This window comes from Balaenoptera ricei, chromosome 6 (assembly GCF_028023285.1).
Source record: "Balaenoptera ricei isolate mBalRic1 chromosome 6, mBalRic1.hap2, whole genome shotgun sequence".
Taxonomy (NCBI): Eukaryota; Metazoa; Chordata; class Mammalia; order Artiodactyla; family Balaenopteridae; genus Balaenoptera; species Balaenoptera ricei.
Window position 1 is genome coordinate 39,442,999 of NC_082644.1, and position 27,448 is coordinate 39,470,446.

The 27,448-nt window shown below is 41.2% G+C and overlaps 1 protein-coding gene across 3 annotated transcripts in view; it reads right to left on the reverse strand.

Moving 5' to 3' along the window:
- The window catches only part of NTRK2 (neurotrophic receptor tyrosine kinase 2), a 369,930-nt gene that overhangs the window by 176,111 nt on the left and 166,371 nt on the right, over nucleotides 1–27,448 (reverse strand). The window lies entirely within an intron of this gene.

Genomic DNA, 27,448 nt, shown 5'->3' on the forward strand with positions numbered 1-27,448 from the left:
GATGACTGGTCATTGCAGTGGAAAGGAAATGAATGCAAAGGACCGCTTTGTGGACAATATAATCATCTCTCTTTCCAACTGACACGTAATCGGAGTGAGTAATAGTTTGCTTCAAATTAATTCCAGTTCCTCAGGGCACAGAATAGTGTAGTTTGGGGCCAAGTTTCACTTCAATTTAAACTTAATCTTTTACTTAAGGACACAACCTTTATATATAAGTCCCATCTCCACAGACCAGGAAGAGGGCTCACTTTGTGTTAAGCTAGTTCCCGAAATCACAGTTCAAAAGCATCCTGGATTTCTCCAGACCACCCTTCACTGGCTCCATCCTTTCCCTTCCCTCAAACTTCCAATGTGAGTTATGTCCACTGTTCTTAAGAAAAGGAACACTGAAGACCTCCAATGTGACAAATTTAAAGAAAAATATGTGTTTTGTGGCTGAAACTGCTAGCTGCTCTCTGAAGTCTGTATTTCCCTCTTTTTCCCTGGGCCCACAGCTAGACTACATTTTCCAGCCCTTCCTGCAGTTAGTCGTGGCCATACTATTAAATTCCAGCCAATGGAAGGTGTGCAGAGCACTGAGTACCACTTCTGGGCTGTATGACTTATAAATATATGCTACCCCATGCTCTTTCCCCTTCTACTTGTTCAGAAGGAAGACTGAAGACAATGATTACGGTAAACTTGGAAGTTATGACTTGAAGATAGCAAAGAAATTCTCTGTTCATTCTCCCAGTATTGTTTGGTGAATGCAGACAGTGTAGAAACCGAGTTCTTCTACCGGAGATCCAATGAAGCTGAGCTATTTATCCTCCAAATTTCATCCATATGCAAGAAATAGACTATTGTGTTTAAACCATCTTCCACTTCAGGACGTTTTTACTATGGTAGAGAGCCTATCCTAACCGATACAAAGGGAAAGATATACACACATGTACACATAGTAATTAACTGACTCCATAACCTCTAAATCCCCCATCACAAATTCATAATTGTGTTCCATGTATATCTGCATTTTTAAATCCACAGTGTGAAAATCCACAGATTTCATTAGATTTTCCAAAGCTACTTCATTGCAAAATGCTAAGAACCCCTGAAATACATACAAATGGTTTCAGAGACAAAGATATCAATGCATAGGTACTCTGCATTTCGATTCTATTTGATTATATTCCCTATCAACACTTGAACCTGGGTGCTGATAACCATCTATCATCTCTCACCTAAACTTCTACAGCAACCTTCTCATTCATCTCCTGCCCTGTTCTTGCCTCCCCGGAATCTCTTCTCTGCAGAGCTGCTGGCGTAATTATTTTCAGGTATCAGTCAGATTATCGCATTCCCCTGCTTAACATCATTTAAAGGTTTCTCCTTGCATCTAGTATAAACTCTTGATGATGACTAGAGTCCCATACGACGTGGCCTCCCCCAGCCTACCCCCCCCCCATCTCCTGTGAAATGACCACAGCGGTCTCTTTCCTGTTCCTGCTCACTCTGCACGTTTCCTTGCCTCCTTCCAGAATCCTCTGTTTGGGCCCTTCTCATGCCTAACCACCACCTCTCATCCTCAGGGTTTCAGGGCAACTATCACACCCCAGAGGAGCCCCGACCTCACCACTAACCCAAGACTCTCTCAGCCCCTCTCACTAACTATCATCTCCTCCTTCTCAGTATGTACCAAGAAAGGACCTGACTCACTTCTTGTATTATTTCTTGTCTGTATCCTTTACTAGAACTTGAGCTCCACAAAGTCAGTGACTGTCTTAGAAGAGGCTCAGCCCCTGCACCCTCCGCTGGAAACAGACTCTGACACAAGGATTCAAGTGAAGGCAGTTTAGTAGGAAGGGATCCAGGAAAACTAGAGGGGGAGTGAGCCGGTGACACAGGGAGGGAGGGAAGCCTGCAGTGGATGCGATATCCAGTGGGTTACACTGTGGACAACTAGAGTTCAAATCCCTGGGGTGCTTGGGGAGAGGGTGTAGAATGCATCTCAGAGTTTTCCCATCCAAAACATGAGGAAGTTGGGTTATTTACCTTCCAACTACCATCTGTCATTCTGCTAAGAGAGAGCACTGGGGCAGAGTCCCGGGTGTTTGCAGCAGGACACTGGGGGCCAGCACGGGGGCCAGCATGGGGATGGTGGGACTTGGGAGGACCTGGTGGGGCACCAACAGGATTTGCTACAGGGATCTTGTCTATGTAGTTCACCACCACCTTCAGTGCCTAGTACAGACCCTCAATAAATACTTGTTGAATGAATGCATGAGAACAACCATTTTTCAAAGCATAACAATATGAAGTACAGCAAGTGTAATGAAAACACCAACATGCAAATTATACACTCAACGTAAAAACCACAATATTTTGCAAGCATATTTGCTGCCCTCTTGAATCATTTATGACCCTCCCATGGAATCTCATGGTAGACAGTATTTAAAAGTGAGCAATACCCAGAATCCAGCATTCTGGGCAGGAGTGTGGAATAAAGATGTTGGATCAGATGTCAGGTGCAGGGTTTCTCTAGATGCTGTAAGAAATGAACTGCATGACCTTGGGTGAGTCACTTCCCTCCCTCATAGGCTCTGCTTCCTTCTCCATGAAGACAGAGGTTGAGAAGTGGCATCGAAGGCCCGTTTGAGCCCTAGCAGTCTATAGTACTAACCATCAGGCACATATGACTGGGAATAAATTGCCACATGGCCTTATATAGCTTTCCTGAACATGGGTATTTTGGGAATGTGAGATCATGTGCAATTTAAAGAAAAGCACTCAGTCAACTGGCCTAGATTTCCTCCTACTCAGATGCTTTGGGGTCACTATTTCCTCATCTTGCGAGAAGGGCCTGTGCTCTGAAAAAGCAATTTTTGAAAAACAGTACTTATTGATTACTTGCTAGATGCTAGGACACTTACTAGAGATTAGATGTTACTTTAATTAGGGAAAATTGGTCAGCTTCTATTGCAGCATTAAAAAAATAAAATCAGACTCAAATGATTTTTAGATCCTACAGACTTAAAGTTCAGAAGCCTCAAGTGGGAGTAGATGAAATAGACTTGCTCGGAATGTGGAAAAATGTCCCATTCCCATATTTCAAACATTCAATTTTGAGGACAAAGTGTTGCCAACTACTTCCCTCTTTCATTTGAACATGTGGAATATTTCAAAGAAAATTCATTTGGTCTACATCTTAGTCATTCACAGTTAAACAGTACAAAGTGCTGGATTTTTTTTTAATCTATTGTAAATTCTGAAGGCTTTTTCTTTAACAAAGGAGGTCACACGATCTTCTCTGAGTGGGTAAAAAATGGAACCTGGGACTCCTAATGGTTAGTTTTAAACTTGGGACTTTGAGAAAGGCAGAGGCAGCCTCTGTTTACTAATAACAGTTGAAAGAGATGAAAGAGGCATATCATAGCTTTGCCTCTGTGGTATCACCCCAGTGAGAGCTCAAAACACTCTATAAACTTTTTTTTTCAGCTGTCACAAGCTTCCTGCAGGGAAGACAGGTGATGTCTGGTTGTACACACACAAAATTTCCCTAATACTGTCTTCACATTGAGGAAATGACTGCCTGAGACTCATCCCCAAACCCCCATCTCTCTGCAAAGCAACACTGGTAAGCACTCAGAGCAAGTCTTTTGGGAGGGAAATTGGCTGATACTCATCATCTGAGAAGTGATATTAGTGGCCCTCAAAGAGAGTAACAGACCCAGAGAAGCTGGCAAACACTTTATGTCAAATTCCCCTGAGCTTTCATTTCCATGGAAAACCTAAACAATGACTCAGAGACCTGAACTGACTTGCTCAGACCTGTCTCTTGTGCGCAGTCACCAAGTAGGGTCAAAATGTGCTCTCTGCAATTCCTTGCACAAGGACTGTCGCCACATGACATGCATTTGAAAATGCTTTTGTAATTGCTGCCATAAAGTCATAGTTATATTCATATTTATGCATATATATATATATAAATAACATGCAAATTCTTTTTTCAGTTCCTCTAAACCAACATTTGCTGCAGCTAATGCAAAGCACCATGTAGGAATTTTTTTTGTGGTTCTACTATGGAATTTTGGAAGGAGTAGGAGGATGGCAGCATTTCTAGCCATCTCACTTTAAAATATTTTCAGTTGTATCCAAATTCTTCTCTCCAGTCTTGGAATGTGGTGACCTGCTTCATGCACATTTGTCTTTCTTTCCAGTGACCCATGGTCAACCTTCCCCCCCACAAACCAACACTCTTAAATCCAGCCAAGGTCAGGAAATGTGTGAGGCTGACACAATAGCTAAGATGTTCATTTAATTTTATTACTTTGTGCTCTTCTATTAGGAAGCTCCCATAACGGAATAGAACATAATAGGATTATATACACTTATAAAGCTGGGTGCTGAATACAAATAGTTGAATAAAATGACCATAAATAGAACAAAATGAAAACTCATTGTTGAAAATGCAGCACCAGTCATATGAATTAACTATCGGCCATCTACTTCCTACTTAATATCACTGCAGGTGGTTTACACACTGTCAGTGGAGGAAACCCAAATCCATAAGATGAAACCGCATTTCTTTCCTTCATGTTTTCCCACTAAATGCCCAATGTGCTCTTTAAGATCCACTGCTTTTCTGGAAACAAATCAAAATTGACTGGCTAGGTCAGTGGTCTTGAATGGGGATGACTTTTGCCTCCCAGGGTAAGTTTGGCAATGTCTGGAGATATTCGGGGTTGTCACCATGGGAGGGGTGAGGTGGAGAGGCTGTGCTCCTAGCGTGTGATGGGTAGAGGCCAGGGATGCTGATAAACAGCCAACAATACACAGGCCAGTCCCCACACAACAAAGAACTTAAGTCCCAAAACATTAATCGTGCCGACACTAAGAAACACTGGCCTAAACCATAGCCCAGCAGAGGTGGAATTTATCCCCAAATCTTGTATCTCTGTTAAAAAGAAATCCTAGCCTGTCTAAGCTCACTGCTACTACGGGAGTTTAGTCTTCTCTCATGTTATTCCAATGTTCTTATCACTGGTCCCTCTCTCTCAGTTTCCCATATTTTGCAAGAAACATCTATGATATTGTCATTTCTGCTGCTCCCAAACACCAAAAAGTGCTGTTCTGATCCAGAACAGATAGGCAATGCAGTATGAAGGGATGGGAATTGCATGTGGACTCCAAGCCTTGTGTTCGAGTCTTGGATCCTCCACTTCCTGACAGACACCCCACAGTGACTTGGTCTCTCTAAGAGTCCTTCCTCAGAGCAATAATTACCACCCTGCCCACCTGAAGGGGCTGTTTTAGGATCAATGGACCTATGTGTCTGTGACACCTCCATAAACTCTGGTATTATATAAACATAAGGGTAAGGAAAATTTTCAATGGCATTCAAAACCCTGACCCGGCCCCAGCTTTATCACTTATGACTTGCCTTAAAATATCCCAGCTTCCAGTTAAACTGTTAGTTTGCATTCCTTAAATGAGCATGCCTTATTTTCCTATTTCTTCATTAATTCATTGAAAAACTATTCTTTGACCACCTGATAGATACAAGACACAAGACAGTGCTGGGGATGTAATAAAGAATAAAGCAGGCTTCCCTGGTGGCGCAGTGGTTAAGAATCCGCCTGCCAATGCAGGGGACACGGGTTCGAGCCCTGGTCCGGGAGGATCCCACATGCCGCGGAGCAACTAGGCCCGTGCGCCACAACTACTGAGCCTGCGCTCTAGAGCCCTCGTGCCACAACTACTGAAGCCCGCGCGCCAAGAGCCCATGCTCCGCAGCAAGAGAAGCCACCGCAATGAGAAGCCCACGCACCGCAATGAAGAGTAGCCCCCGCTTGCCGCAACTAGAGAAAGCCTGCAAGCAGCAACAAAGACCCAACACAGCCAAAAATAAATAAATAAATTTATTTAAAAAAAAAAAAAGAAAATTAAAAAACTAATAATAATAAAGTAATCACAGTCCCTGCACATGTGGAGCTTCCAAATGTTGTGTCTTTGCACCAGCTAATTTTTCCTACTGAAAAACCTCAACTCAACCTCAATTTTTTATCATTAAATCCCCTTTATTCAAAAAAATCCACCTTAAAATTCACTTCATCATGAGCATTTCTCCATTCCCCAAATCAGAAATACCCCCCATTGACATTTAGGTGGTTCGTCTCACGATAAATACCACATTCTCTGCTGTATTAATATTTATATAGTCTTATTGCTCCTATTAGATTTTAAGCACTCTGAGTTAAACAGAAATCTTCTTATTCACCCTCTTCAATAAGCTTCCTAACAGTTACAACAGTGTCAAGCAGGATACTTTACACGTGGTAGGTACTTAGCAAATACTTCAGTTGCAGCAGATTGGGTCCAAGTAGAATGATTTGAAAACAGGGCATGAGATGCCCACAGAAATAGTAGGGACTGAGTTGGAAAGCAAGAGATAGACAACAGTAGGAGCCTTCATTATGCCAACTACTGTTTTCCGTATTTCCAAGGCACACTGTTCTTTGCCTGCCATAGCTCATCTCACTCTGAATTTTAATTATCTACTTACTTGTTGTAACCTCTCCCCACTGGAAGTTCTCTACGAGTAACAAAAATATTTCTCCCCATTGTACATACAATGTCTCCCCATTGTACTTCTAGCATTGAGCACAGTGCCTGGTACATTTTAGGTGCTCAGTAAAGATGTATTGAATAAATAGGTGAACAAATTCCAACTTTTCACCTTTGAATTCTTCGATCACGAGCCCAATTTGGTGTGACATGGGATCCTGATTGTGTTAGACACCACACTGCTCCCTCTCCTTCCTTGTCCAGCAGAGGACTGGAAACCACCCTCCACCACTACCGTCACCAATCCACATTGCTTGCATTTGCCAGTGAAAAAGGAGCAGAAATGACATGTGTTACTCCTGGGCAGAAGACTTAATAGTAGGTTCTCCACTTCCTCTTCATCCTATCATCGTGAAGCCTCATGTTTGGACAAACTGTGTTGTACATGGAGCATGAGGAGAAATAATCTTCTCTGTCTTAAGGGTTATTTGTTTCTGCAACGTAACCTAGCCTATTCTGACTGATACAATAGTGAAGTTCCAAGTGAACCTTACTAAAAGGTAACCTTATCTATAAAAATATCAGGCTTTTATTTTATAAAAAGACTGACATGTACGGTTAAGAGAATATATGCTCACACATGTACTCTCTAAAGCATACGCAGGTGTGTGCATAAATACATAATGTACAAATATTCATGATAAAGTAATACAAGAAGTTTTTAAAAGCTCGTTGTAACTCACATTAAGAAATCAGAGTTGTAACCTTGCAAGCAATTCCCTCAGAAGGCCATGCCTTCTTTGCAAATATACTGTTCCTGTATATCACATTTTCAGAGCTCGTCTTGGGGAATTATCTTTAATTATGTAGCAGAGTCTTCAAACTATGGAAATCTTCATTATTTGAGAGGAAATTTTAACATCCAAAGGTCATTTGCAGCCAGATCTGATAGAACGTGTGGGCGATTAAGCTGGACCACATCACTATTATTCAAAATGTCAGGGGGTCTGATTCTGTAGTCTCCAGTCTCCACCTCTATTGTGGAGCTCATAACTTTTCACTAAAGGCACTTCTGAAAGATGAGTTCCAAAAAGGCACAAGGTCTCTTTTCTGGTGATTCTCAAACTTTTTCATAGTCCTAGAATCATAACTAAATGTCAGTCTCCAGGAACTTCCTTGGTCCCTTAATTCATGGCCGTTAAGTAGATGCAACCTGATTGAATGCATGGCTGGGTGTTCCTCACAGCATCCATTAGAAGCTACCTAAGCACATTCACTCTCAGACTATAAAATCATAAACACAATTGACTCCTGGTGGATAAAAGCCCACCTAAAACAGGATTAATTAGAGATGCACGGCTGGGGGTTATCATTTTTGCTTGTGTTCCACACTGAATTGTATATCCCCAAAATTCATATACTGAAGACCTAGTTCCCAATATAGCTGTATTTGGGCTTTTAAGGAGGTAATTAAGGTTAAATGAGGCCATAAGGGTGGGGGGTTAATCTCAGGTGTCCTCTCTTTCTTTCTCCACGAGCCACAGAGAAAAGGTCATGTGAGGACACAGTGAGAAGGGGGCTGTCTGCAAGCCAGGAAGAGGGCCCTCACCAGGAGCCTTACTGGCTGCACATGATCTTAGACTTCTAGGTTCCAGAACTGTGAGAAAGTAAATGTTTGTTGTTAAGCCACCCAATCAGTGATATTGTGTTACGGTGTCCTGAGCAGAATATTCTAGTTTGTTTATTTGTTTATTTTGTTTATTTGCTGTAGTCATCACTGTTTGAATTGCCACCCTGTGTCCACTTCTGCCTGCTCACTGATCATGATTTTCATTTGGTTATCCACCTACCCCCAGACAGCCAACGTGTTTCAAGATGGAACCAATGGCTTAGGCATAAAAATTCAGCATAATTCCACTCCCTGCCCACAGTGTGGCTTAAGAATCGGCATGTGACTAAAGTTAGTCTGATCAAAACCAAGCCTGGGATGTGTGTACAAAGGTTGACATAAGTGATGTTTTCTTTCCTGCTGGATGGACATCTGGGAGGATTAGCATCAGGACCGAATGGAACTCATCTTTGTTGCAACCGTGAGAGAAAAGTTTGTCTCCAAGTCAAGCCAATCCAACAGAAGAGAGCCACAGTGTTTGGGCCTTGGATCAAGCCATATCCAGAGCTTGGTATTTACTCCCGGATGGTATACTTATTGTTCGAGACATTTGCAACTGTAAGATGCCAAACTAATACAGGGATGGGGCAAGAGTAGTCTAATTGTCAGTAAGTCACTCCTGTGTCCCCAGAGGCTGGAGTAAATGGGTACCATATTCTAGAGTCCTTCCACGCCCCCAAGTTTTATTACCACTAATGTTGAATTGGCCTGTTATGGAGATGTAAATGTCCTGCTCTTCAAAGGCATGTTTGACAGGATGAAAAGCTTTGGGATTTCAATGACTTTGACTCCTCAGGAGATGGGGGACAGCCTATTTTAGCAATTTCCTTGGAATGAATAGACATATACTTTAGCTATTCAAATATTTAACTAGCTCTTTTGTTGTTGTTTTGAATTCCAACGAGCTGCAGCTGCCTATTTGTGTCTGTTGTGTCTTTAAGGGGCTTGCTGATTCAGTGGGATCCCTTGAATGCATTAATTAGCCTTCTCTCATTTTCCCAGCCCATGCCTATGAAGAAATGAGCATTTGCAGCTCCAATTGTGGAACCATGTGAGTCTTGAGGGTACCAGATAAATGGAGACTCAGAATTGCCTGCTTTTTGACGGGCATTTTTACGCTGGCAGCAGCCTGCATGATGAATTTATTGGCGATCACTATTGGCAGGTGAATGAAACACAGGCCCCGGATTAAAGTGTAACAGGGGAGATGGGGCATTAATCAGCCCAGGTACATGAGTCAGAAAGAGGTAAAGATGCAGAGAAAATAAAATGTTATGGAAGGCTGGAAAATGATTTATCATTTTTAATATATATGATCTAAACCCACTCTTTATAACTGCTTGTAGGTCTCCATGTTGGTGAAGACTTGCGCAATAAAATACTCCTTCTCTAAAGCACTAAAGTGAAAGATGCTGGTGAGGAAAATAAAGAAGCACAAAGAGTGAACTGCCTATAAAAGAAAAAACTGTTTGGCTTAAAATTGAATGTACACTCTTTTCTTTTAAAATGATTTATAGATACAGCTTTTGCTTGGAAAAACTGCATTCTATTGATCAGATGGAGAGGAAGATGAGAGGTCTGTCTGTGAGGGTCCATTTCTCAGATCGTTTTTAAAATTATTAAAATATGAGACAATGTACTTTCCAAGAGTAAGTGTCCACAGCAGGCTTAACTGTTAAGCCAGCTGATTAAATTGCCATTAACATTGAATCCTTGAGCTTGGAAGCTTGGTTCTACATAATTAAGCATTCTCAAATATGGAAGTTAGCAAGAAGAAAGTCTAGCAACTAGGTGGAGAATTATATGGAATGAGACATCCCTTCCCCCATTAGTGGTTGGTTACTAGTCTTCCTTGGGTTTTTCAACCCAGGAAATTGTAAAAACCTTTTTCAGGAAGGTTTCCCTTTCTGTCATGGGCAGAGACAAATAACAGCACATCCCTCAGCATTCTGTAACACTATAAGCTATAAAGCTTCTAACGGTAACTGTTTGTCTTAGTTCCCCTTCAGAAATGTCAGGTGTTTCTAGCAAACAGGCAAAGACCAAAGACCTAGGACATGAACATGTTACCCAGAACCATCAGGAAATGTAATAAGAGAAGAATATCAGGGGGTCCATTGTCTGCTTCTTCATTTTACCTCCTTTATGAAAATTCTCTGACATTCTATGACAGGCTATGCTTATAAACATAGAGCCTATTGCTTTTCTTCCAAATAGTGGACCATCTATGGCCAGACTAATGCTAGCTGAAAAGGCAATGGCTGCTGCTCTGGTCCAGGCCTCTCCAGCTCTCAGGACAGCTGCTACCTTGGCTTACTGCAGCCTCCTGCCTTTCTTTTGCTCTCCTTAGGTCCATCCTCCATGCTACAGCTGGACAGAATTTGCTAAAATGTGCAGATCCTCTTCTTTTTGTCAACATAATTGAGGGCTCCACGTCACTGCCTTACAACCCAAAGTCCTAATCTGGGTCTTGGCTTCAAGTTCCTTTCCAAACTTCTCTCTTCTAGTCTCTTTCTCTCATCTTAAGGCCTAGAAACTGAGGTAGCGATTGGCAGATCTATGCTTAAATTGTACTGTGTCTTGTCTATGTCTTGACTCTATGTCTTTGCTAACTCCAATCCTTTCCCTAGTTTTTTCCTATGCATCCTTTACTATTCGAGGTTCACCTCCTTCAGGATGCCTTCCTGACCACTTCAGACTGGGCTAAACGTGTCTCTTCTCTGCTCACATGATACCCTTTGCAGATCTTGATTAAAACTATGCATTATAACAATCTTTTCTAACTTTTCTAACCAAGGACTTTTCTAACCAAGTCCTCGACTAAATTATACACCTTTGAGAAGCCTCTAGTCTTTCAAGGGTTTATTGATACACAGTGCATGGCGTACAGCTCCCTCTGCCCTGCAACAGGCACACACAGGGCTGATGCATTGCACACCCCTTCGCTGGTTCCCCTGGAGTTGTTCAACTCAGGGCAGGGCCAGGCTGCATGTGGCCTTCAGTAGAGGTCCACACCTTTGAGCTCTAGCTCTCAGCCTTCAAAAACCACTGTGGAAAATGCAACCATCCCTGGCAATGAGAACACATCAAACCAGCATAGCCATGAAGACCAAGCACTGTATGACTGAGGTGCTGGCCAACCTGTCAGTAGGGCCCTGAGGAATGAAGGACAGTGGGCAGCCACCTTATGTGAAGGAAAGTGAAAAACAACTATGCACAATAGCCAAGACATGGAAACAATCCAAATGCCCATCAACAGATGACTGATTTAAGAAGATGTATATATACAATGGAATATTACTCAGCCATAAAAAAGAATGAAATAATACCATTTGCAGCAACATGGATAGACCTAGAGATTATTGTACTAAGTGAAGTAAGTCAGACAAAGACAAATATTATATGATATCACTTATATGTGAAATCTAAAAAATAATACAAATGAATCTATATACAAAACAGAAACAGACTTGCAGACATAGAAAACAAACTTATGGTTACCAAAGGGGAAAGGAGAGAGGGATAAATTAGGAGCATGGGATTAACAGATGCAAACTACTATACATAAAATAGGAAGCAACAAGGATTTACTGTATAACACGGGGAACAATATTCGATATCTTGTAATAACCTATAATGGAAAATAATCTGAAAATATATATATATATGTATAACTGAATCACTTTGCTGTACACCTGAAACTAACACAATATTTAAATCAACTATACTTCAATATAAATAAGAAAATCCTGAAGCTTTGGAGATTTCCTGGGGGCTGGTAGAATCCTGTACTGGGAGAGGAGGCTCTGAGAGGGGGGTGAGGGCTACAGGAATCAAGGTTTATCTGCTTCACAAGCCTTCCTGAACACCTTCAGGTATAAGAACTGCTCAGCTATTGTAGACCCAGGGAATCAACCGATCAACTAAAAGTCTACATTATTATGGGAAGGACTAGCATTTACTGAGTTCTTCCTATGTACTAGGCATCTTATTATTGGATCCTCACCGTTACACCATCAAGTAGGTATTATTATCCCCGTTCCTAAGATGCAGAGGAATTCAGTAATCTTTGGATCATACAGACAGGAAATGGAGCAGAGTAAATGTATAGTCAAGAATTAGTCAGGGACTTCCCTGGTGGCACGGTGGTTAAGAATCCGCCTGCCCATGCAGGGGACACGGGTTCGAGCCCTGGTCCAGGAAGATCCCACATGCCATGGAGCAACTAAGCCCGTGTGCCACAACTACTGAGCCTGCACTCTAGAGCCCTCAAGCCACAACTACTGAAGCCCGTGCTGTGCAACAAGAGAAGCCACCACGATGAGAAGACCGCGCACCACAAGGAAAAGTAGCCCCCGCTCACCGCAACTAGAGAAAGCCTACACACAGCACGGAAGACTCAATGCAGCCAAAACTAAATAAATAAATAAATAAACATTAAAAATAAATAATTAGTCAGAAAGGATGGGTCACAGTGATAATTTGGGGGGGTCATCTAAGTACATACCCTCTCTCATACTTCTCCGCACACAAACACTCAAGGTCTTTCATAAACTTCTGGAAAATTGGGTGTTCACAGTCTAAAGTCTTCTAAGGCCTTTAAGTTGGCTCTAGTAGTGGGTCTAGAACTTGTCTGCCAGCTGTTTTCTCAGATGTTCAACAAAGTCTAGCTCTCCTCAGATTTAACCTAAAGAATGGAGGATTCTCATCAGTGCTGCCAGACTGTGGACAAAGTGAGGTTCCAATTCTTATACAGAGGAAAACCCCAATCCTTTGCTGAAATCAGGGGCCCAGGGAGAGGGCAGGTTCCCATGGCCATGCAGGTCACTTCCTGACACACAGTGCGACCAGCAAAGCAGCACTGAGTGGATGACAAGGAGAGGAAGAGTGGGAGTCCCAGCCCCGGGAGCTCAGTCAGATAGCAGCAGTCCTGGAGTGGAGGGAAAGTCCAGACGCAAATCGACAACTTTGGCCAAGGGTCTTCCTTTGAGCTCAGAGCTGATTTTATTAATTCATCCAGGATGAGGATGGCATTCACACACAGTGTCTGAAAAACAGTGCTTACCCTCAGATAATGTAAACATATGTTTTTGAAGATAACCCTGGCAGTCATGGGAAAAATGATTTACAAGAGGGCAAGACTTGAATCAGGAGGGTGATGGGCTATGAGGTCACTGCTGTTGATCAAAGAAGCCCAGGATCTCTTCACATGGAACAGAACTCCATCCCCAAGTATGTCAACACCCAGACTAAGATTACTTAGTCCCTTACTGTGCTTAAGAGCTGCAGTGGCATGCAAGGGTGGATGGAAATGGAAACAGGAGGAGAGGTGGGATTCCAAAGTCACTCACATTGTCTGGGTCATCAAATTTTGGGGGACAGGATTAATAATTCTGCCTGTTGCTTTAATGTTTTGTCTATAAGATGCAACATATCTGAATGTGTAGCATGTCTGCTAGTGATTAGTGCTCCAGAGACAAGTAAGGGAGGGAAGAGGGACGTCGACCATCAAGCACGAATAAGTACTGGAATTTGATAAATAGTTAGGGAAGGCCTCCCAGGGGTGATATCTGAGCAAGGATCTGAAGGAGATAAGGAGAGCATTCCAGAAAGAGGAAACCACATATACAAGGTCGTGGGGAAAGAGTGTGCCCAGGGTGGGCTATGAGGAGCAAGAAGACTTGGGAGGCCAGGTAGTATAGGAGGGAGATCAGGGAAGAGAGAGACGGAGACAGAGACAGAGTGGGCATCAGCGTTTGTGGTCTGGGGAGGTTGAAGGACTGTTGGCCGGTGGCAGAGAGTGAGCTGGAAACGGGATCGGGGAGGGGGGTTCTTGAGATTACGGAGAGGTTGGTAATGACAAAGTCAAGGAAATGTCCCCAGGAGAGCAGGACAGATGGCACGTTTCTCACAAAGGACCAAACAGGCTGTGTATTTTTCCTAATCAGTGAGAATAATCAATAAAGAGATCTTATTGTATTTCTAAAGTCTTCAGGAAGGGAGGGGAGAAGGGAGGGAGAGAAGGAGGGACGTTGGTGGCAAAACACAGCACTCAAAACACAGAATTCATGAAAGCTGAGCTTAAGAAAAAGGAACAGAGAAACCCAACACCCTGTAGTTCAGAGCTTCCCCGAATCCTTCGTCGGGACCTCTAATAAAGAGCAGCAATTTGTCTTCGTTTTGCAGACCCGCTTGACGTGCTGGCAGCCTCCCCACACACTGCCGGTTTGTAGGGATGAGGGGGAAGGCGGCGGCGGGACTCCTGGGCAGCAAAGCTGAGGAAAGAAAGCCACAGGCAGGCTGGGGCCTGGCCTGGAGAGGAAGCAGCCTGCTCTGGGCTGGCTCTGGGCTCCGAAATCAGCTCCACATCAGAAGAGCTCACGCTTGGCCAAGGTCAGCACAGAGCCAGGCATGGAGCAAGCACTCCAAAAATGTTTGGTGTTGTCCAGATGAAGGACACCACCTCTGCTCTGATCTTTCTGGAGCCTGAGTGCCTTCAGATGAGGGCCAAACTCTGCCAAGACCCTGCTGGGGGAGGGACGTGTCCCAGTGAAAGGAGATTGTGGGGACAGTAGTTTGAAGTCCCAGGTTTTATTCTCATTTCCATCCAACCCACAAACCTATAGTGAACAACTATTACGTGCTAACCTCTGTGCAAAGAACTGGGGGTCTCGTGTAATCCATCCATATTACATATTTACTAAAGCAGATAAGATAAAATAGAGGCCAAAGGAAGTTAAATTAAAATTTGTGCTCACCTGTGGTCTATATTGTTTCAGGTTTTTTTTTAAAGTATATTTTGACTCTTCTGGTGAGAAGTTGTCAGAAGAGAAGATGAGAGCTACCTCAATGTTTCACACACAAAAATAAAAAATACCCATTAGGTTGACCACCAAACCACAAATGGAGAGTAATAAATAATACATAGCATTTGTCAGAATCAGTACAAATGTGGGTTAATTACTACAGTAATAAAGGAAGTGAGGTAATTTATTTTTTCTAAGAGTTAATGAAATAGATGTTTCACCTTCCAGAGCTGTCTTGTACATCTTGGTGTTTTCTTTGTTCCAGAAATTGAATCCAAGTCTTGTAGGAAGACATTATGAAAAAAATCATTAAAGCTTCTGTGCAGAATTTCAATTATTTTTAATCAATGAAGCACAAGGTAAATAGTACTGTTCCATATTTTAAACAAAAGATCTGGCTATTTTCAGTAAATAAGCCATTATTTATTTTATTTTAAATTATATATCAGCAATAAAAGTTCACAAAATAGTATATGTTATGGGAAGAAAAGTAACACTAAGTAGGTGAACTCACTCCTGTGGGATTAATTTTCTCCTTAAAAGCTTTTGAATAACTTTTTGCATTATAAAACATGTGCTTGCCTTTTGTAGAAACGTTGAAAAGTGCAGAAAGTATAAAAAAGAGAATAGAAATCACCTATAATCCCACATCTCATAATGATTAACGTTCTGATGCTTTTATCTCATTTTTTCCGTGTAAAATATAAGTTTGAAATCAGGATCCATATAGAATACAGTTTAATATTCTAAACTTTTGACTTTACATTGGGGGCACATAATTTATCCTACTATCTTTGGAATTTCACCATCATTTAATTAATCATTCTCATATTATGGAACATTTAGGGTTTTTCTTTTCTTTTCCTTTTTCTTTTCTATTATAAATTCTATGGAGAGTATCAACTTTATACACACAGCTTCCTCCCCATCTCTGTCTCTCTTTTGTTCTGGATGTGCTGTCGTGATTGTTGTTGTTTTCCTACTCTGAGGGACATTTTTTTTTACCATTCTATTGTCTCACATTATTGCTAACTTATGGATGAGCAACTAAATAATCTGTTTGGTATCCCGCCAGATTATAGAAACTTTAGATTCAGTACTAGGTTTATAAATTGGTTCTCCACCATTTTCTAAGCACTCACAATATCTATAAATATCATATCTTTCCCTTTTCCTTAAATAAATCTCTTATATTTGCTGTCTCACTCCATTAGCTAGCACTTCCCAAACATGATAAAATCATAGAGATGATGTACAGATTCTTGTGTTGCTTCAGATTTTAATGAGAAAAGATACTGAAATTTCACCATTAACTCTGATGGTGATCGTATCAGATGTAGCCCCTTTATCACACAAAGGGGGTATTCCTTCTCAGTCTAGTAATTTTTACAAGTTATTTAATTTTGTCAACACCTAAACCAAATGGGGATCACCAGATTTTCTTTTGTGACTTAGTCACTGGATTCTTAGCTTATTATAGTAGCACTGGGGTTATTCTTTCATTATTAGCTTGTATGAAAAGCTATCTGAAGTTTTATCTTTTTATAGCTAAAAGCCCTCTTTATTCCATTGGACAAAATACCAGGTGACAAAATCTCCCTCCAATGCCTCAGATTTCACTAACATTCATTGAGAATCTATTAGCTCCAGGCAGTTTCTGAGCACTTTACATACATCTCTAAATGACCCTATAAGGTAGATATTACTGTTATTCCCATTGTACGATTGAGGAAATGTAGGCACAGAGACTTCAAACCTTTCGTTTGAGTTCACACAGACAGTGAGTGGTAGAATGAGAACTTGGGCCCCAGACAGCCTGACACCAATGTGTGCTCACAGCTGCCATGGCCATACCCCCTACTTGGGATCACAGCTGTATCATCCGCCACCCAGGTTGCCTTTGGTGGGTCACTTGACTTCTCCTAGAAACAGTTTCCTCATCTCTAAAGTAAGGATAATAGTAGGAACAATAGCTACCTAGCAGCATTGGTGTGAAGCTCTCTATGTCTGACATGGAATAGACATTCAATGAAATAACAGTTAGCATTTCTTATTATTGCTTTTATGTTCTTAACAAATATTGACTGAATGCCTACTCAGCGCCAGACATTATTCAGGGTATTTGGTAAATAACACTGCCCTCATGGAACTTCTGTCATTGTATATTCCAAAATTATTTGAGATTACATTATTCTATAGGACACTCTACCACAGCTCCCAATTTATTATCTGCACTTCTGAAAACTGAAGTGTTCCCAAAACCCAAAGTTAAACTCATTTGGTGCTAAAACCAGACCTGAACTGCTATGAGGTTATTTGTAGACTTGACTTATCCCTGTGGGTGTGACTAGTCCTCAGTTTCACTGCAGAAATATCACAGATTGTGACTACAAAGAGCTCCCCCAGGTCGCACAGGAGGTGGTAGTGATATTCACTGGAGGAACCATACTGTGTTTCTAAAATTTAAGAAATCCCCGAATCCAAAGCATCTGGTTCCAAGGGTAAAAAAGTGTGGTCCTGTACAACCTGCAATAATATTACATTATGCCAGAAAAGAATCACATTACATTCGAGTAGAATCCAACAGTGTGATCAATTTCTTCACTCAGTTATAATGCAAATCCCGGGAAGTGGGGGGAGGGATAAATTAGGAGTTTGTTGGGATTAACATATACACACTACTATACATAAAATAGATAACCAACAAGGGCCTACTGTATAGCACAGGGAACTATTCTCGATATCTTGTAATAACCTATAATGGAAAAGAATCTGAAAAAGAATATACATATTTTTATATATATGCGTATAACTGAATCACTTTGCTGTATATCAGAAACTAACACAACATTGTAAATCAACAATATTTCAATAAAAATTAAAAAAATAAAATAATGACTTTCTCAGAAAAAAAAAAAAAAAGAAAGCAAGTCCCTTGAAGGCACTGACTTGTCTTGCCCATCACACTGTTTCCCACAGTAATTCACATGCTTCCAAGTCCCTGGTGGGTTCTTGATAATCATTCTGCTCAAATCAATTCAATCCAAGAGCATCTTCCTTGATCCAAGATATTTCAGTTCCCTGAAGGGCTACTTCCCTTGGATAAAAATATCAACAGAGCCATCGTTTTCTAACCAACTGTGGGAAAAATGGGCAGGACAGACCATAGCAAGGGCTGCCCTTGACTTGCATTTCTGTATACCTAGAGATGCTTTTCTGCCTCATATCAACATGTTTGGCCTTACATATCCGCAAAATAGCTGTTTTACTAATAAAATGCTCAAAAGCTGTCGGCACATTTTAATGAATTTACTTCCACCATAAGGCAAACTCAAAACGTTTTGGCAAAGAGTAGAACTATGGTGTTTGCTCAGATGGTAAGGAGTTCTGTTTCTCTGAGGTTTCTGCTCAAGGATGGCCCCAAGATGTGATGGGATCCAGCGTTCTGCCTTGGCACATGGCATGAGACATTAAATCTTGTCTTACACTTCAACCGCAAGGGCCTCTTATGTTTCTGGAGCTGTTTCATCTTGTCAATTGTTTTGAGTTGTATATTAGATTAGGATTTGCTAGCATTGCGGGGGAGATTCCGAAACTGCCCCAAGCAGGTTCTATAAGCCATGAATAGGAAGAACAATGACTTATGTTACTTTCGCACATTATATTTTTCAAAGTACTTTCACAGACATGATTTCAGAATCGCTTCCCACCAGCTGGCTTCCCCAGGTCAACCTTATGTGCCATTACCCACATGGCTATCTTCAGCACTGATGGAAAGAGGAATGATTTTGTAGGATTTTACAACAGGATGATCACAACGGATGGGGGAGAAGGACAGCTTTGATGTGTAGCCAACCTAATGCATCATCTTTGGATTTCTGTAGGTTAATTGTTATCTCTATCTGAATCTCACAGTGACAAACGCCAGAAAAGTTATCCCATGGTTCTGGCACCTGACAGACACACTCTTTTTTGATGTGGAGAAACTCACTGTTCCAAAGGCAACAATGGCTGTCTTTCAAAGCCAGGATCGTTTCACTGACAGAAAAGAGCTCAGCATACTCCATCTGGCAGTGCCAGGTCATGCACAGATGAACACTGCATACGTGTACTGTGATGATTGATAATGATGATGGGGCAAGCGAGGAAAGGTGTTGCACAGGCCCAGGTACTCAATAATCGCTGATTGATGAATGGTGACAGCTACTAAATGCCATCCTAAAAGATATCTACTCTTGAAAAGATATGTAGGCTAATTCAAGCTCCCAGATAAAATGCCTGGGATTGAATTGTGCAAGTCTTTCTTAACACAGGCATGCCTGGATCAGTGGGAAGAAATGCATAAGTAGTTGTTATAGGTTTCCCCTGCCAAAGGAATAGTGCTCACCCAAGAGAGAAGACTAAGTCCATACCTGCTACAAGGAATATAAATTAGTGCCTGGGCAAGAAAGCCACTAACTTTAGTCTATTTTGCCTATGTTTTGTAGTATGAGCTGGACCCGTGACATAATTTGCAGTGACCAATAGTAAATGAAATGGGGATCCCTTGTTCATAAGTTATTAAGAATTTCAAAAATGTTGGCAGCAGAGTATTAAACCAAGAATGCAGTGCTTCTGCAGGGGGCCTTGTGTGAAGGCACAGACTGACACCTGTGAAGCTGGTGCTGAGCATGAGTAATGGTTTGTACGTAATGTTACAGTTATCCTTCTTATTACCTGTAATTGGTGGGCTTTTGGAGTCCCAGATGGCTTGACAGGTGGACAGACCCAGTAACCTGAGTCAGGAATGATTAGGTCAAGTGTTATCTTGGCTCCACATGAAACACTTCCCTCAAATAAGAAACAGAAAATGAATAGGCCACCCGAGGGTTCCTAGAAGCTCCAGACTAAGGGCTGACCTTGATAATCAAGGGAAAATGTGATTAGGAGTTAACTTCATGAGGTGGGATATAAAGTCATTCCCACCCTGTGAAAAGATGCTCAGTGAACAGAGGCTCAGAAGTTAGCACTCAGTGAAGAAGTGCTAACCCTTTGGGGCTCAAGTCTAATTATCCTGGAGGCAAGCACCAGGGCACCATAGGGCCTGCTAGCCTGGAGTCCTGTTATCAACTGGAAAGTCAGAAACCTGCCATTTAAAATTTTATTTTGACTTGATTTCATTTCCTCTATAGGTTGGATAAATAAAGGATGCCCAGCTAAATTTGCATTTCAGACAATCAGGAAATAATACCTTGTATAAGCATTTCCCAAATATTGCATGGGACATAATTATAATTAACAAGTCATCTGTCATTTACCTGAAATTCAAATTTAACTGGGCATCTTGTGTTTCCTTACTAAATCTGGCAACCTTATTGATAGGTTCTTGATGGGTTCTGCCTCCATATTTTGTAAGGTTCTATAAGAAATTGCCAACTTCTCGCAGCTAAGCTAGAATTTGAGGTAGATGACAGTATAATACAGGCAGAAGTGGCCCTGGGGACTGTAGCCAAGCTGCCTGAGTGGAAGGGAAACTCAAATGAACTAAGCAGTGGAGACACCTCTGTGCCCATCTTCACCTGTGTGCGGTTCTCAACACTCTGTGCACCCTGGGATCACCTGGGGAGTTTTAAAGACATTGACACCAAGGTTCTGTACCTTATTTGATTGTTCTGGGAGGTAGCCAGGGCAGATGGAGTGTTAAAAGTTCCTCAGGTGAGAATTATTGCACTAAAACCCCAGTGGGTTACCGGATTTGGTTTATCAATGGAAGTCACTATTAAAACTGCAAGTATATATATCCCCCAAATCCAAGGGTAAGAAATGGATTAGATATTCACTTTAATATCTACAGAGTCCTTCCCCGCTGACTTGATGGCGGTAAAGCAGCTCCGCTCACGGCCTGCTGGGGAGCGTGTGCTCTAGAGCGAGAGCTGGCAGCTCTCCATTCTCTGAGCAAAGAATAAAACTTTCCTTTGCTTCTGAGCCGAATTCGGGCCCATCCTGTTGGCTCAAAGGACGCTGGGAACGCTTGCCGGGGCCTGACTTGGAAAGAATATCTTCAAAGGAAAAACCACAGTAGTAAATGCCTGTGAAGACAAAGTCAAATGTGTATTGGGAATGTAAACTATACAAACTTCCAAGAACAGTCTGGAGATTTGAATTCCAAAAGGTCCGCCGTGTGGACGAAAGGCTCTTGGTGCTCCAGCCAGGCATCAGGTCCGTGCCTCTGAGGTGGGAGAGCCAACTTCAGGACACTGGTCCACAAGACACCTCCCAGCTCCACGTAATACCAAACGGCAAAAATCTCTCAGAGATCTCCATCTCAACAGCAAGACCCAGCTTCACTCAACGACCAGCAAGCTACAGTGCTGGACACCCTATGCCAAACAACTAGCAAGACAGGAACACAGCCCCATCCATTAGCAGAGAGGCTGCCTAAAATCATAATAAGGCCACAGACACCCCAAAATACACCACCACACGTGGACGTGCCCACCAGAAAGACAAGATCCAGCCTCATCCACCAGAGCTCAGGCACTAGTTCCCTCCACCAGGAAGCCTACACAACCCACTGAACCAACCTTAGCCACTGGGGACAGATATCAAAAACAACGGGAACTACAAACCTGCAGCCTGTGAAAAGGAGACCCCAAACACAGTAAGATAAACAAAATGAGACGCCAGAAAAACACACAGCAGATGAAGGAGCAGGGTCAAAACACACCAGACTTAACAAATGAAGAGGAAATAGGTAGTCTACCTGAAAAAGAATTCAGAATAATGATAGTAAGGATGATCCAAAATCTTGGAAATAGAATAGACAAAATGCAAGAAACATTTAACAAGGACGTAGAAGAACTAAAGAGGAACCAAGCAACGATGAAAAACACAATAAATGAAATTAAAAATACCCTAGATGGGATCAATAGCAGAATAACTGAGGCAGAAGAAAGGATAAGTGACCTGGAAGATAAAATGGTGGAAATAACTACTACAGAGCAGGATAAAGAAAAAAGAATGAAAAGAACTGAGGACAGTCTCAGAGACCTCTGGGACAACATTAAACGCACCAACATTCGAATTATAGGGGTCCCAGAAGAAGAAGAGAAAAAGAAAGGGACTGAGAAAATATTTGAAGAGATTATAGTTGAAAACTTCCCTAATATGGGAAAGGAAATAGTTAATCAAGTCCTGGAAGCACAGAGAGTCCCATACAGGATAAACCCAAGGAGAAACACGCCAAGACACATATTAATCAAACTGTCAAAAATTAAATATAAGGAAAACATATTAAAGGCAGCAAGGGAAAAACAACAAATAACTCACAAGGGAATCCCCATAAGGTTAACATCTGCTCTTTCAGCAGAAACTCTGCAAGCCAGAAGGGAGTGGCAGGATATACTTAAAGTGATGAAGGAGAAAAACCTACAACCAAGATTACTCTACCCAGCAAGGATCTCATTCAGATTCGATGGAGAAATTAAAACCTTTACAGACAAGCAAAAGCTGAGAGAGTTCAGCACCACCAAACCAGCTTTACAACAAATGCTAAAGGAACTTCTCTAGGCAAGAAACACAAGAGAAGGAAAACACCTACAATAACAAACCCAAAACATTTAAGAAAATGGGAATAGGAACATACATATCGATAATTAGCTTGAATGTAAATGGATTAAGTGCTCCCACCGAAAGACACAGGCTGGCTGAATGGATACAAAAACAAGACCTATATATATGCTGTCTACAAGAGACCCACTTCAGACCTAGAGACACATACAGACTGAAAGTGAGGGGATGGAAAAAGATATTCCATGCAAATGGAAATCAAAAGAAAGCTGGAGTAGCAATTCTCATATCAGACAAAATAGACTTTAAAATAAAGACTATTACAAGAGACAAAGAAGGACACTATATAATGATCAAGGGATCGATCCAAGAGGAAGGTATAACAATTGTAAATATTTATGCACCCAACATAGGAGCACCTCAATACATAAGGCAAATACTAACAGCCATAAAAGGGGAAATCGACAGCAACACAATCATAGTAGGGGACTTTAACACCCCACTTTCACCAATGGACAGATCATCCAAAATGAAAATAAATAAGGAAACACAAGCTTTAAATGATACATTAAACAAGATGGACTTAATTGATATTTATAGGACATTCCACCCAAAAACAACAGAATACACATTTTTCTCAAGTGCGCATGGAACATTCTCTAGGATAGATCATATCTTGGGTCACAAATCAAGCCTTGGTAAATTTAAGAAAATTGAAATCGTATCAAGTATCTTTTCCGACCACAACGCTATGAGACTAGATATCAATTACAGGAAAAGATCTGTAAAAAATACAAACACATGGAGGCTACACAATACACTACTTAATAACGACGTGATCACTGAAGAAATCAAAGGGGAAATCAAAAAATACCTAGAAACAAATGACAATGGAGATACGACGACCCAAAACCTATGGGACGCAGCAAAAGCAGTGCTAAGAGGGAAGTTTATAGCAATACAAGCCTACCTCAAGAAACAGGAAACATCTCGAATAAACAACCTAACCTTGCGCCTAAAGCAATTAGAGAAAGAAGAACAAAAAAACCCCAAAGCTAGCAGAAGGAAAGAAATCATAAAGATCAGGTCAGAAATAAATGAAAAAGAAATGAAGGAAACAATAGCAAAAATCAATGAAACTAAAAGCTGGTTCTTTGAGAAGATAAACAAAATTGATAAACCATTAGCCAGACTCATCAAAAGAAAAAGGGAGAAGACTCAAATCAATAGAATTAGAAATGAAAAAGGAGAAGTAACCACTGACACTGCAGAAATACAAAAGATCATGAGAGATTACTACAAGCAACTCTACGCCAATAAAATGGACAACCTGGAAGAAATGGACAGATTCTTAGAAATGCACAAACTGCCGAGACTGAACCAGGAAGAAATAGAAAATATGAACAGACCAATCACAAGCACTGAAATTGAAACTGTGATTAAAAACCTTCCAACAAACAAAAGCCCAGGACCAGAGGGCTTCACAGGTGAATTCTATCAAACATTTAGAGAAGAGCTAACACCTATCCTTCTCAAACTCTTCCAAAATATAGCAGAGGGAGGAACACTCCCAAACTCATTCTATGAGGCCACCATCACCCTGATACCAAAACCAGACAAAGATGTCACAAAGAAAGAAAACTACAGGCCAATATCACTGATGAACATAGATGCAAAAATCCTCAACAAAATACTCACAAACAGAATCCAACAGCTCATTAAAAGGATCATACACCATGATCAAGTGGGGTTTATCCCAGGAATGCAAGGATTCTTCAATATACGTAAATCAATCAATGTGATACACCATATTAACAAATTGAAGGAGAAAAACCATATGATCATCTCAATAGATGCAGAGAAAGCTTTCGACAAAATTCAACACCCATTTATGATAAAAGCCCTGCAGAAAGTAGGCATAGAGGGAACTTTCCTCAACATAATAAAGGCCATATATGACAAACCCACAGCCAACATTGTCCTCAATGGTGAAAAACTGAAACCATTTCCACTAAGATCAGGAACAAGACAAGGTTGCCCACTCTCACCATTGTTATTCAACATAGTTTTGGAAGTGTTAGCCACAGCAATCAGAGAAGACAAAGAAATAAAAGGAATCCAAATCGGAAAAGAAGAAGTAAAGCTGTCACTATTTGCAGATGACATGATACTATACATAGAGAATCCTAAAGATGCTACCAGAAAACTCCTAGAGCTAATCAATGAATTTGGTAAAGTAGCAGGATACAAAGTTAATGCACAGAAATCTCTTGCATTTCTATACACTAATGACGAAAAATCTGAAAGTGAAATTAAGAAAACACTCCCATTTACCATTGCAACAAAAAGAATAAAATACCTAGGAATAAACCTACCTAAGGAGACAAAAGACCTGTATGCAGAAAATTATAAGACACTGATGAAAGAAACTAAAGATGATACAAATAGATGGAGAGATATACCATGTTCCTGGATTGGAAGAATCAACATTGTGAAAATGACTCTACTACCCAATGCAATCCCTATCAAACTACCACTGGCATTTTTCACAGAACTAGAACAAAAAATTTCACAATTTGTATGGAAACACAAAAGACCCCGAATAGCCAAAGCAATCTTGAGAACGAAAAATGGAGCTGGGGGAATCAGGCTCCCTGACTTCAGACTATATTACAAAGCTTCAGTAATCAAGACAGTTTGGTACTGGCACAAAAACAGAAATATAGATCAATGGAACAGGATAGAAAGCCCAGAGATAAACCCACACACATATGGTCACCTTATCTTTGATAAAGGAGGCAAGCATATACAGTGGAGAAAAGACAGCCTCTTCAATAAGTGGTGCTGGGAAAATTGGACAGGTACATGTAAAAGTATGAAATTAGAACACTCCCTGACACCATGCACAAAAATAAACTCCAAATGGATTAAAGACCTAAGTGTAAGGGCAGACACTATCAAACTCTTAGAGGAAACCATAGGCAGAACACTCTATGACATACATCACAGCAAGATTCTTTTTGACCCAGCTCCCAGAGAAATGGAAATAAGAACACAAATAAACAAATGGGACCTAATGAAACTTAAAAGCTTTTGCACAGCAAAGGAAACCATAAACAAGACCAAAAGACAACCATCAGAATGGAAGAAAATATTTGCAAATGAAGCAACTGACAAAGGATTAATCTCCAAGATTTACAAGCAGCTCATGAAGCTCAATAACAAAAAAAGGAACAACCCAATCCAAAAATGGGCAGAAGACCTAAATAGACATTTCTCCAAAGAAGATATACAGATGGCCTACAGACACATGAAAGAATGCTCAACATCATTAATCATTAGAGAAATGCAAATCAAAACTACAATGAGATATCATCTCACACCGGTCAGAATGGCCATCATCAAAAAATCTAGAAACAATAAATGCTGGAGAGGGTGTGGAGGAAAGGGAACACTCTTGCACTGTTGGTGGGAATGTAAATTGATACAGCCACTATGGAGAACAGTATGGAGGTTCCTTAAAAAACTACAAATAGAACTACCATACGACCCAGCAATCCCACTACTGGGCATATACCCTGAGAAAACCATAGGTCAAAAAGAGTCATGTACCAAAATGTTCATTGCAGCTCTATTTACAATAGCCAGGACATGGAAGCAACCTAAATGTCCATCGACAGATGAATGGATAAAGAAGATGTGGCACATATATACAATGGAATATTACTCAGCCATAAAAAGAAATGAAATGGAGGTATTTGTAATGAGGTGGATGGAGTTAGAGTCTGTCATACAGAGTGAAGTAAGTCAGAAAGAGAAAAACAAATACAGTATGCTAACACATATATACGGAATCTAAGGGAAAAAAAAAAAAAAAAAAGGCCATGAAGAACCCAGTGGCAAGACGGGAATAAAGACACAGACCTACTAGAGAATGGACTTGAGGATATGGGGAGGGGGTGGGGTGAGATGTGACAGGGTAAGAGAGTGTCATGGACATATATACACTACCAAATGTAAAATAGTTAACTAGTGGGAAGCAGCCACATAGCACAGGGAGATCAGCTCGGTGCTTTGTGACCACCTAGAAGGGTGGGATGGGGAGGGTGGGAGGGAGGGAGATGCAAGAGGGAAGAGAAATGGGAACATATTGTATATGTATAACTGATTCACTTTGTTATAAAGCAGAAGCTAACACACCATAGTAAGGCAATTATACTTCAATAAAGATGTTTAAAAAAAAAATATCTATAGAAGTGATCATTTCTCTCTTTCATTTTTTCATGTAAAGCACTATACGCACAAGCTTCATGTTAGAACCAGCCAGTACCTGGACCACATCCCCAGATAGTTGTGTTTACTTAATATGGTGTGGGTCAGAAGTATTTTTAAAAGCCCTCCAGGGATCCTAATGTGCAGTCTGAGCTGAGGACCCCTCACAGAACAAGGGGTCTCAAGCTTCAGTGTGCATCAGAACCCCTCGGGGAACGTTTTAAACATGCAGATTCCTCCTTGCCCCAAACCAACATCCCACCATGCGTAGGCATTTTAACAAGCTGATTCGGTTGCAGCTCGGGTGGGTGGTGGGCTCCTCAGCTGCAGTAATCCTCCTCCACCCAGCCTCGCCTTCACAGGACCCAAGAGAGGTGAGGGGTCTGCATGAACTCTATTGGGGGCTGGAACAGTCACTCATATCACTTTATGATCCCAACAAGAAAAGCAAGGATTGGGGCCAATTCCCCCGCATCCTTCCATGAAGCTGGAGCTGCGGACAACAATGTGATATTTTTAACACATTGAAGAACAGTGTCTCATCACATGACACAGCTGGGCCTTTTGTTGCTTCCACATCTCCCCCATCCTGATATGTGCCCCCAGG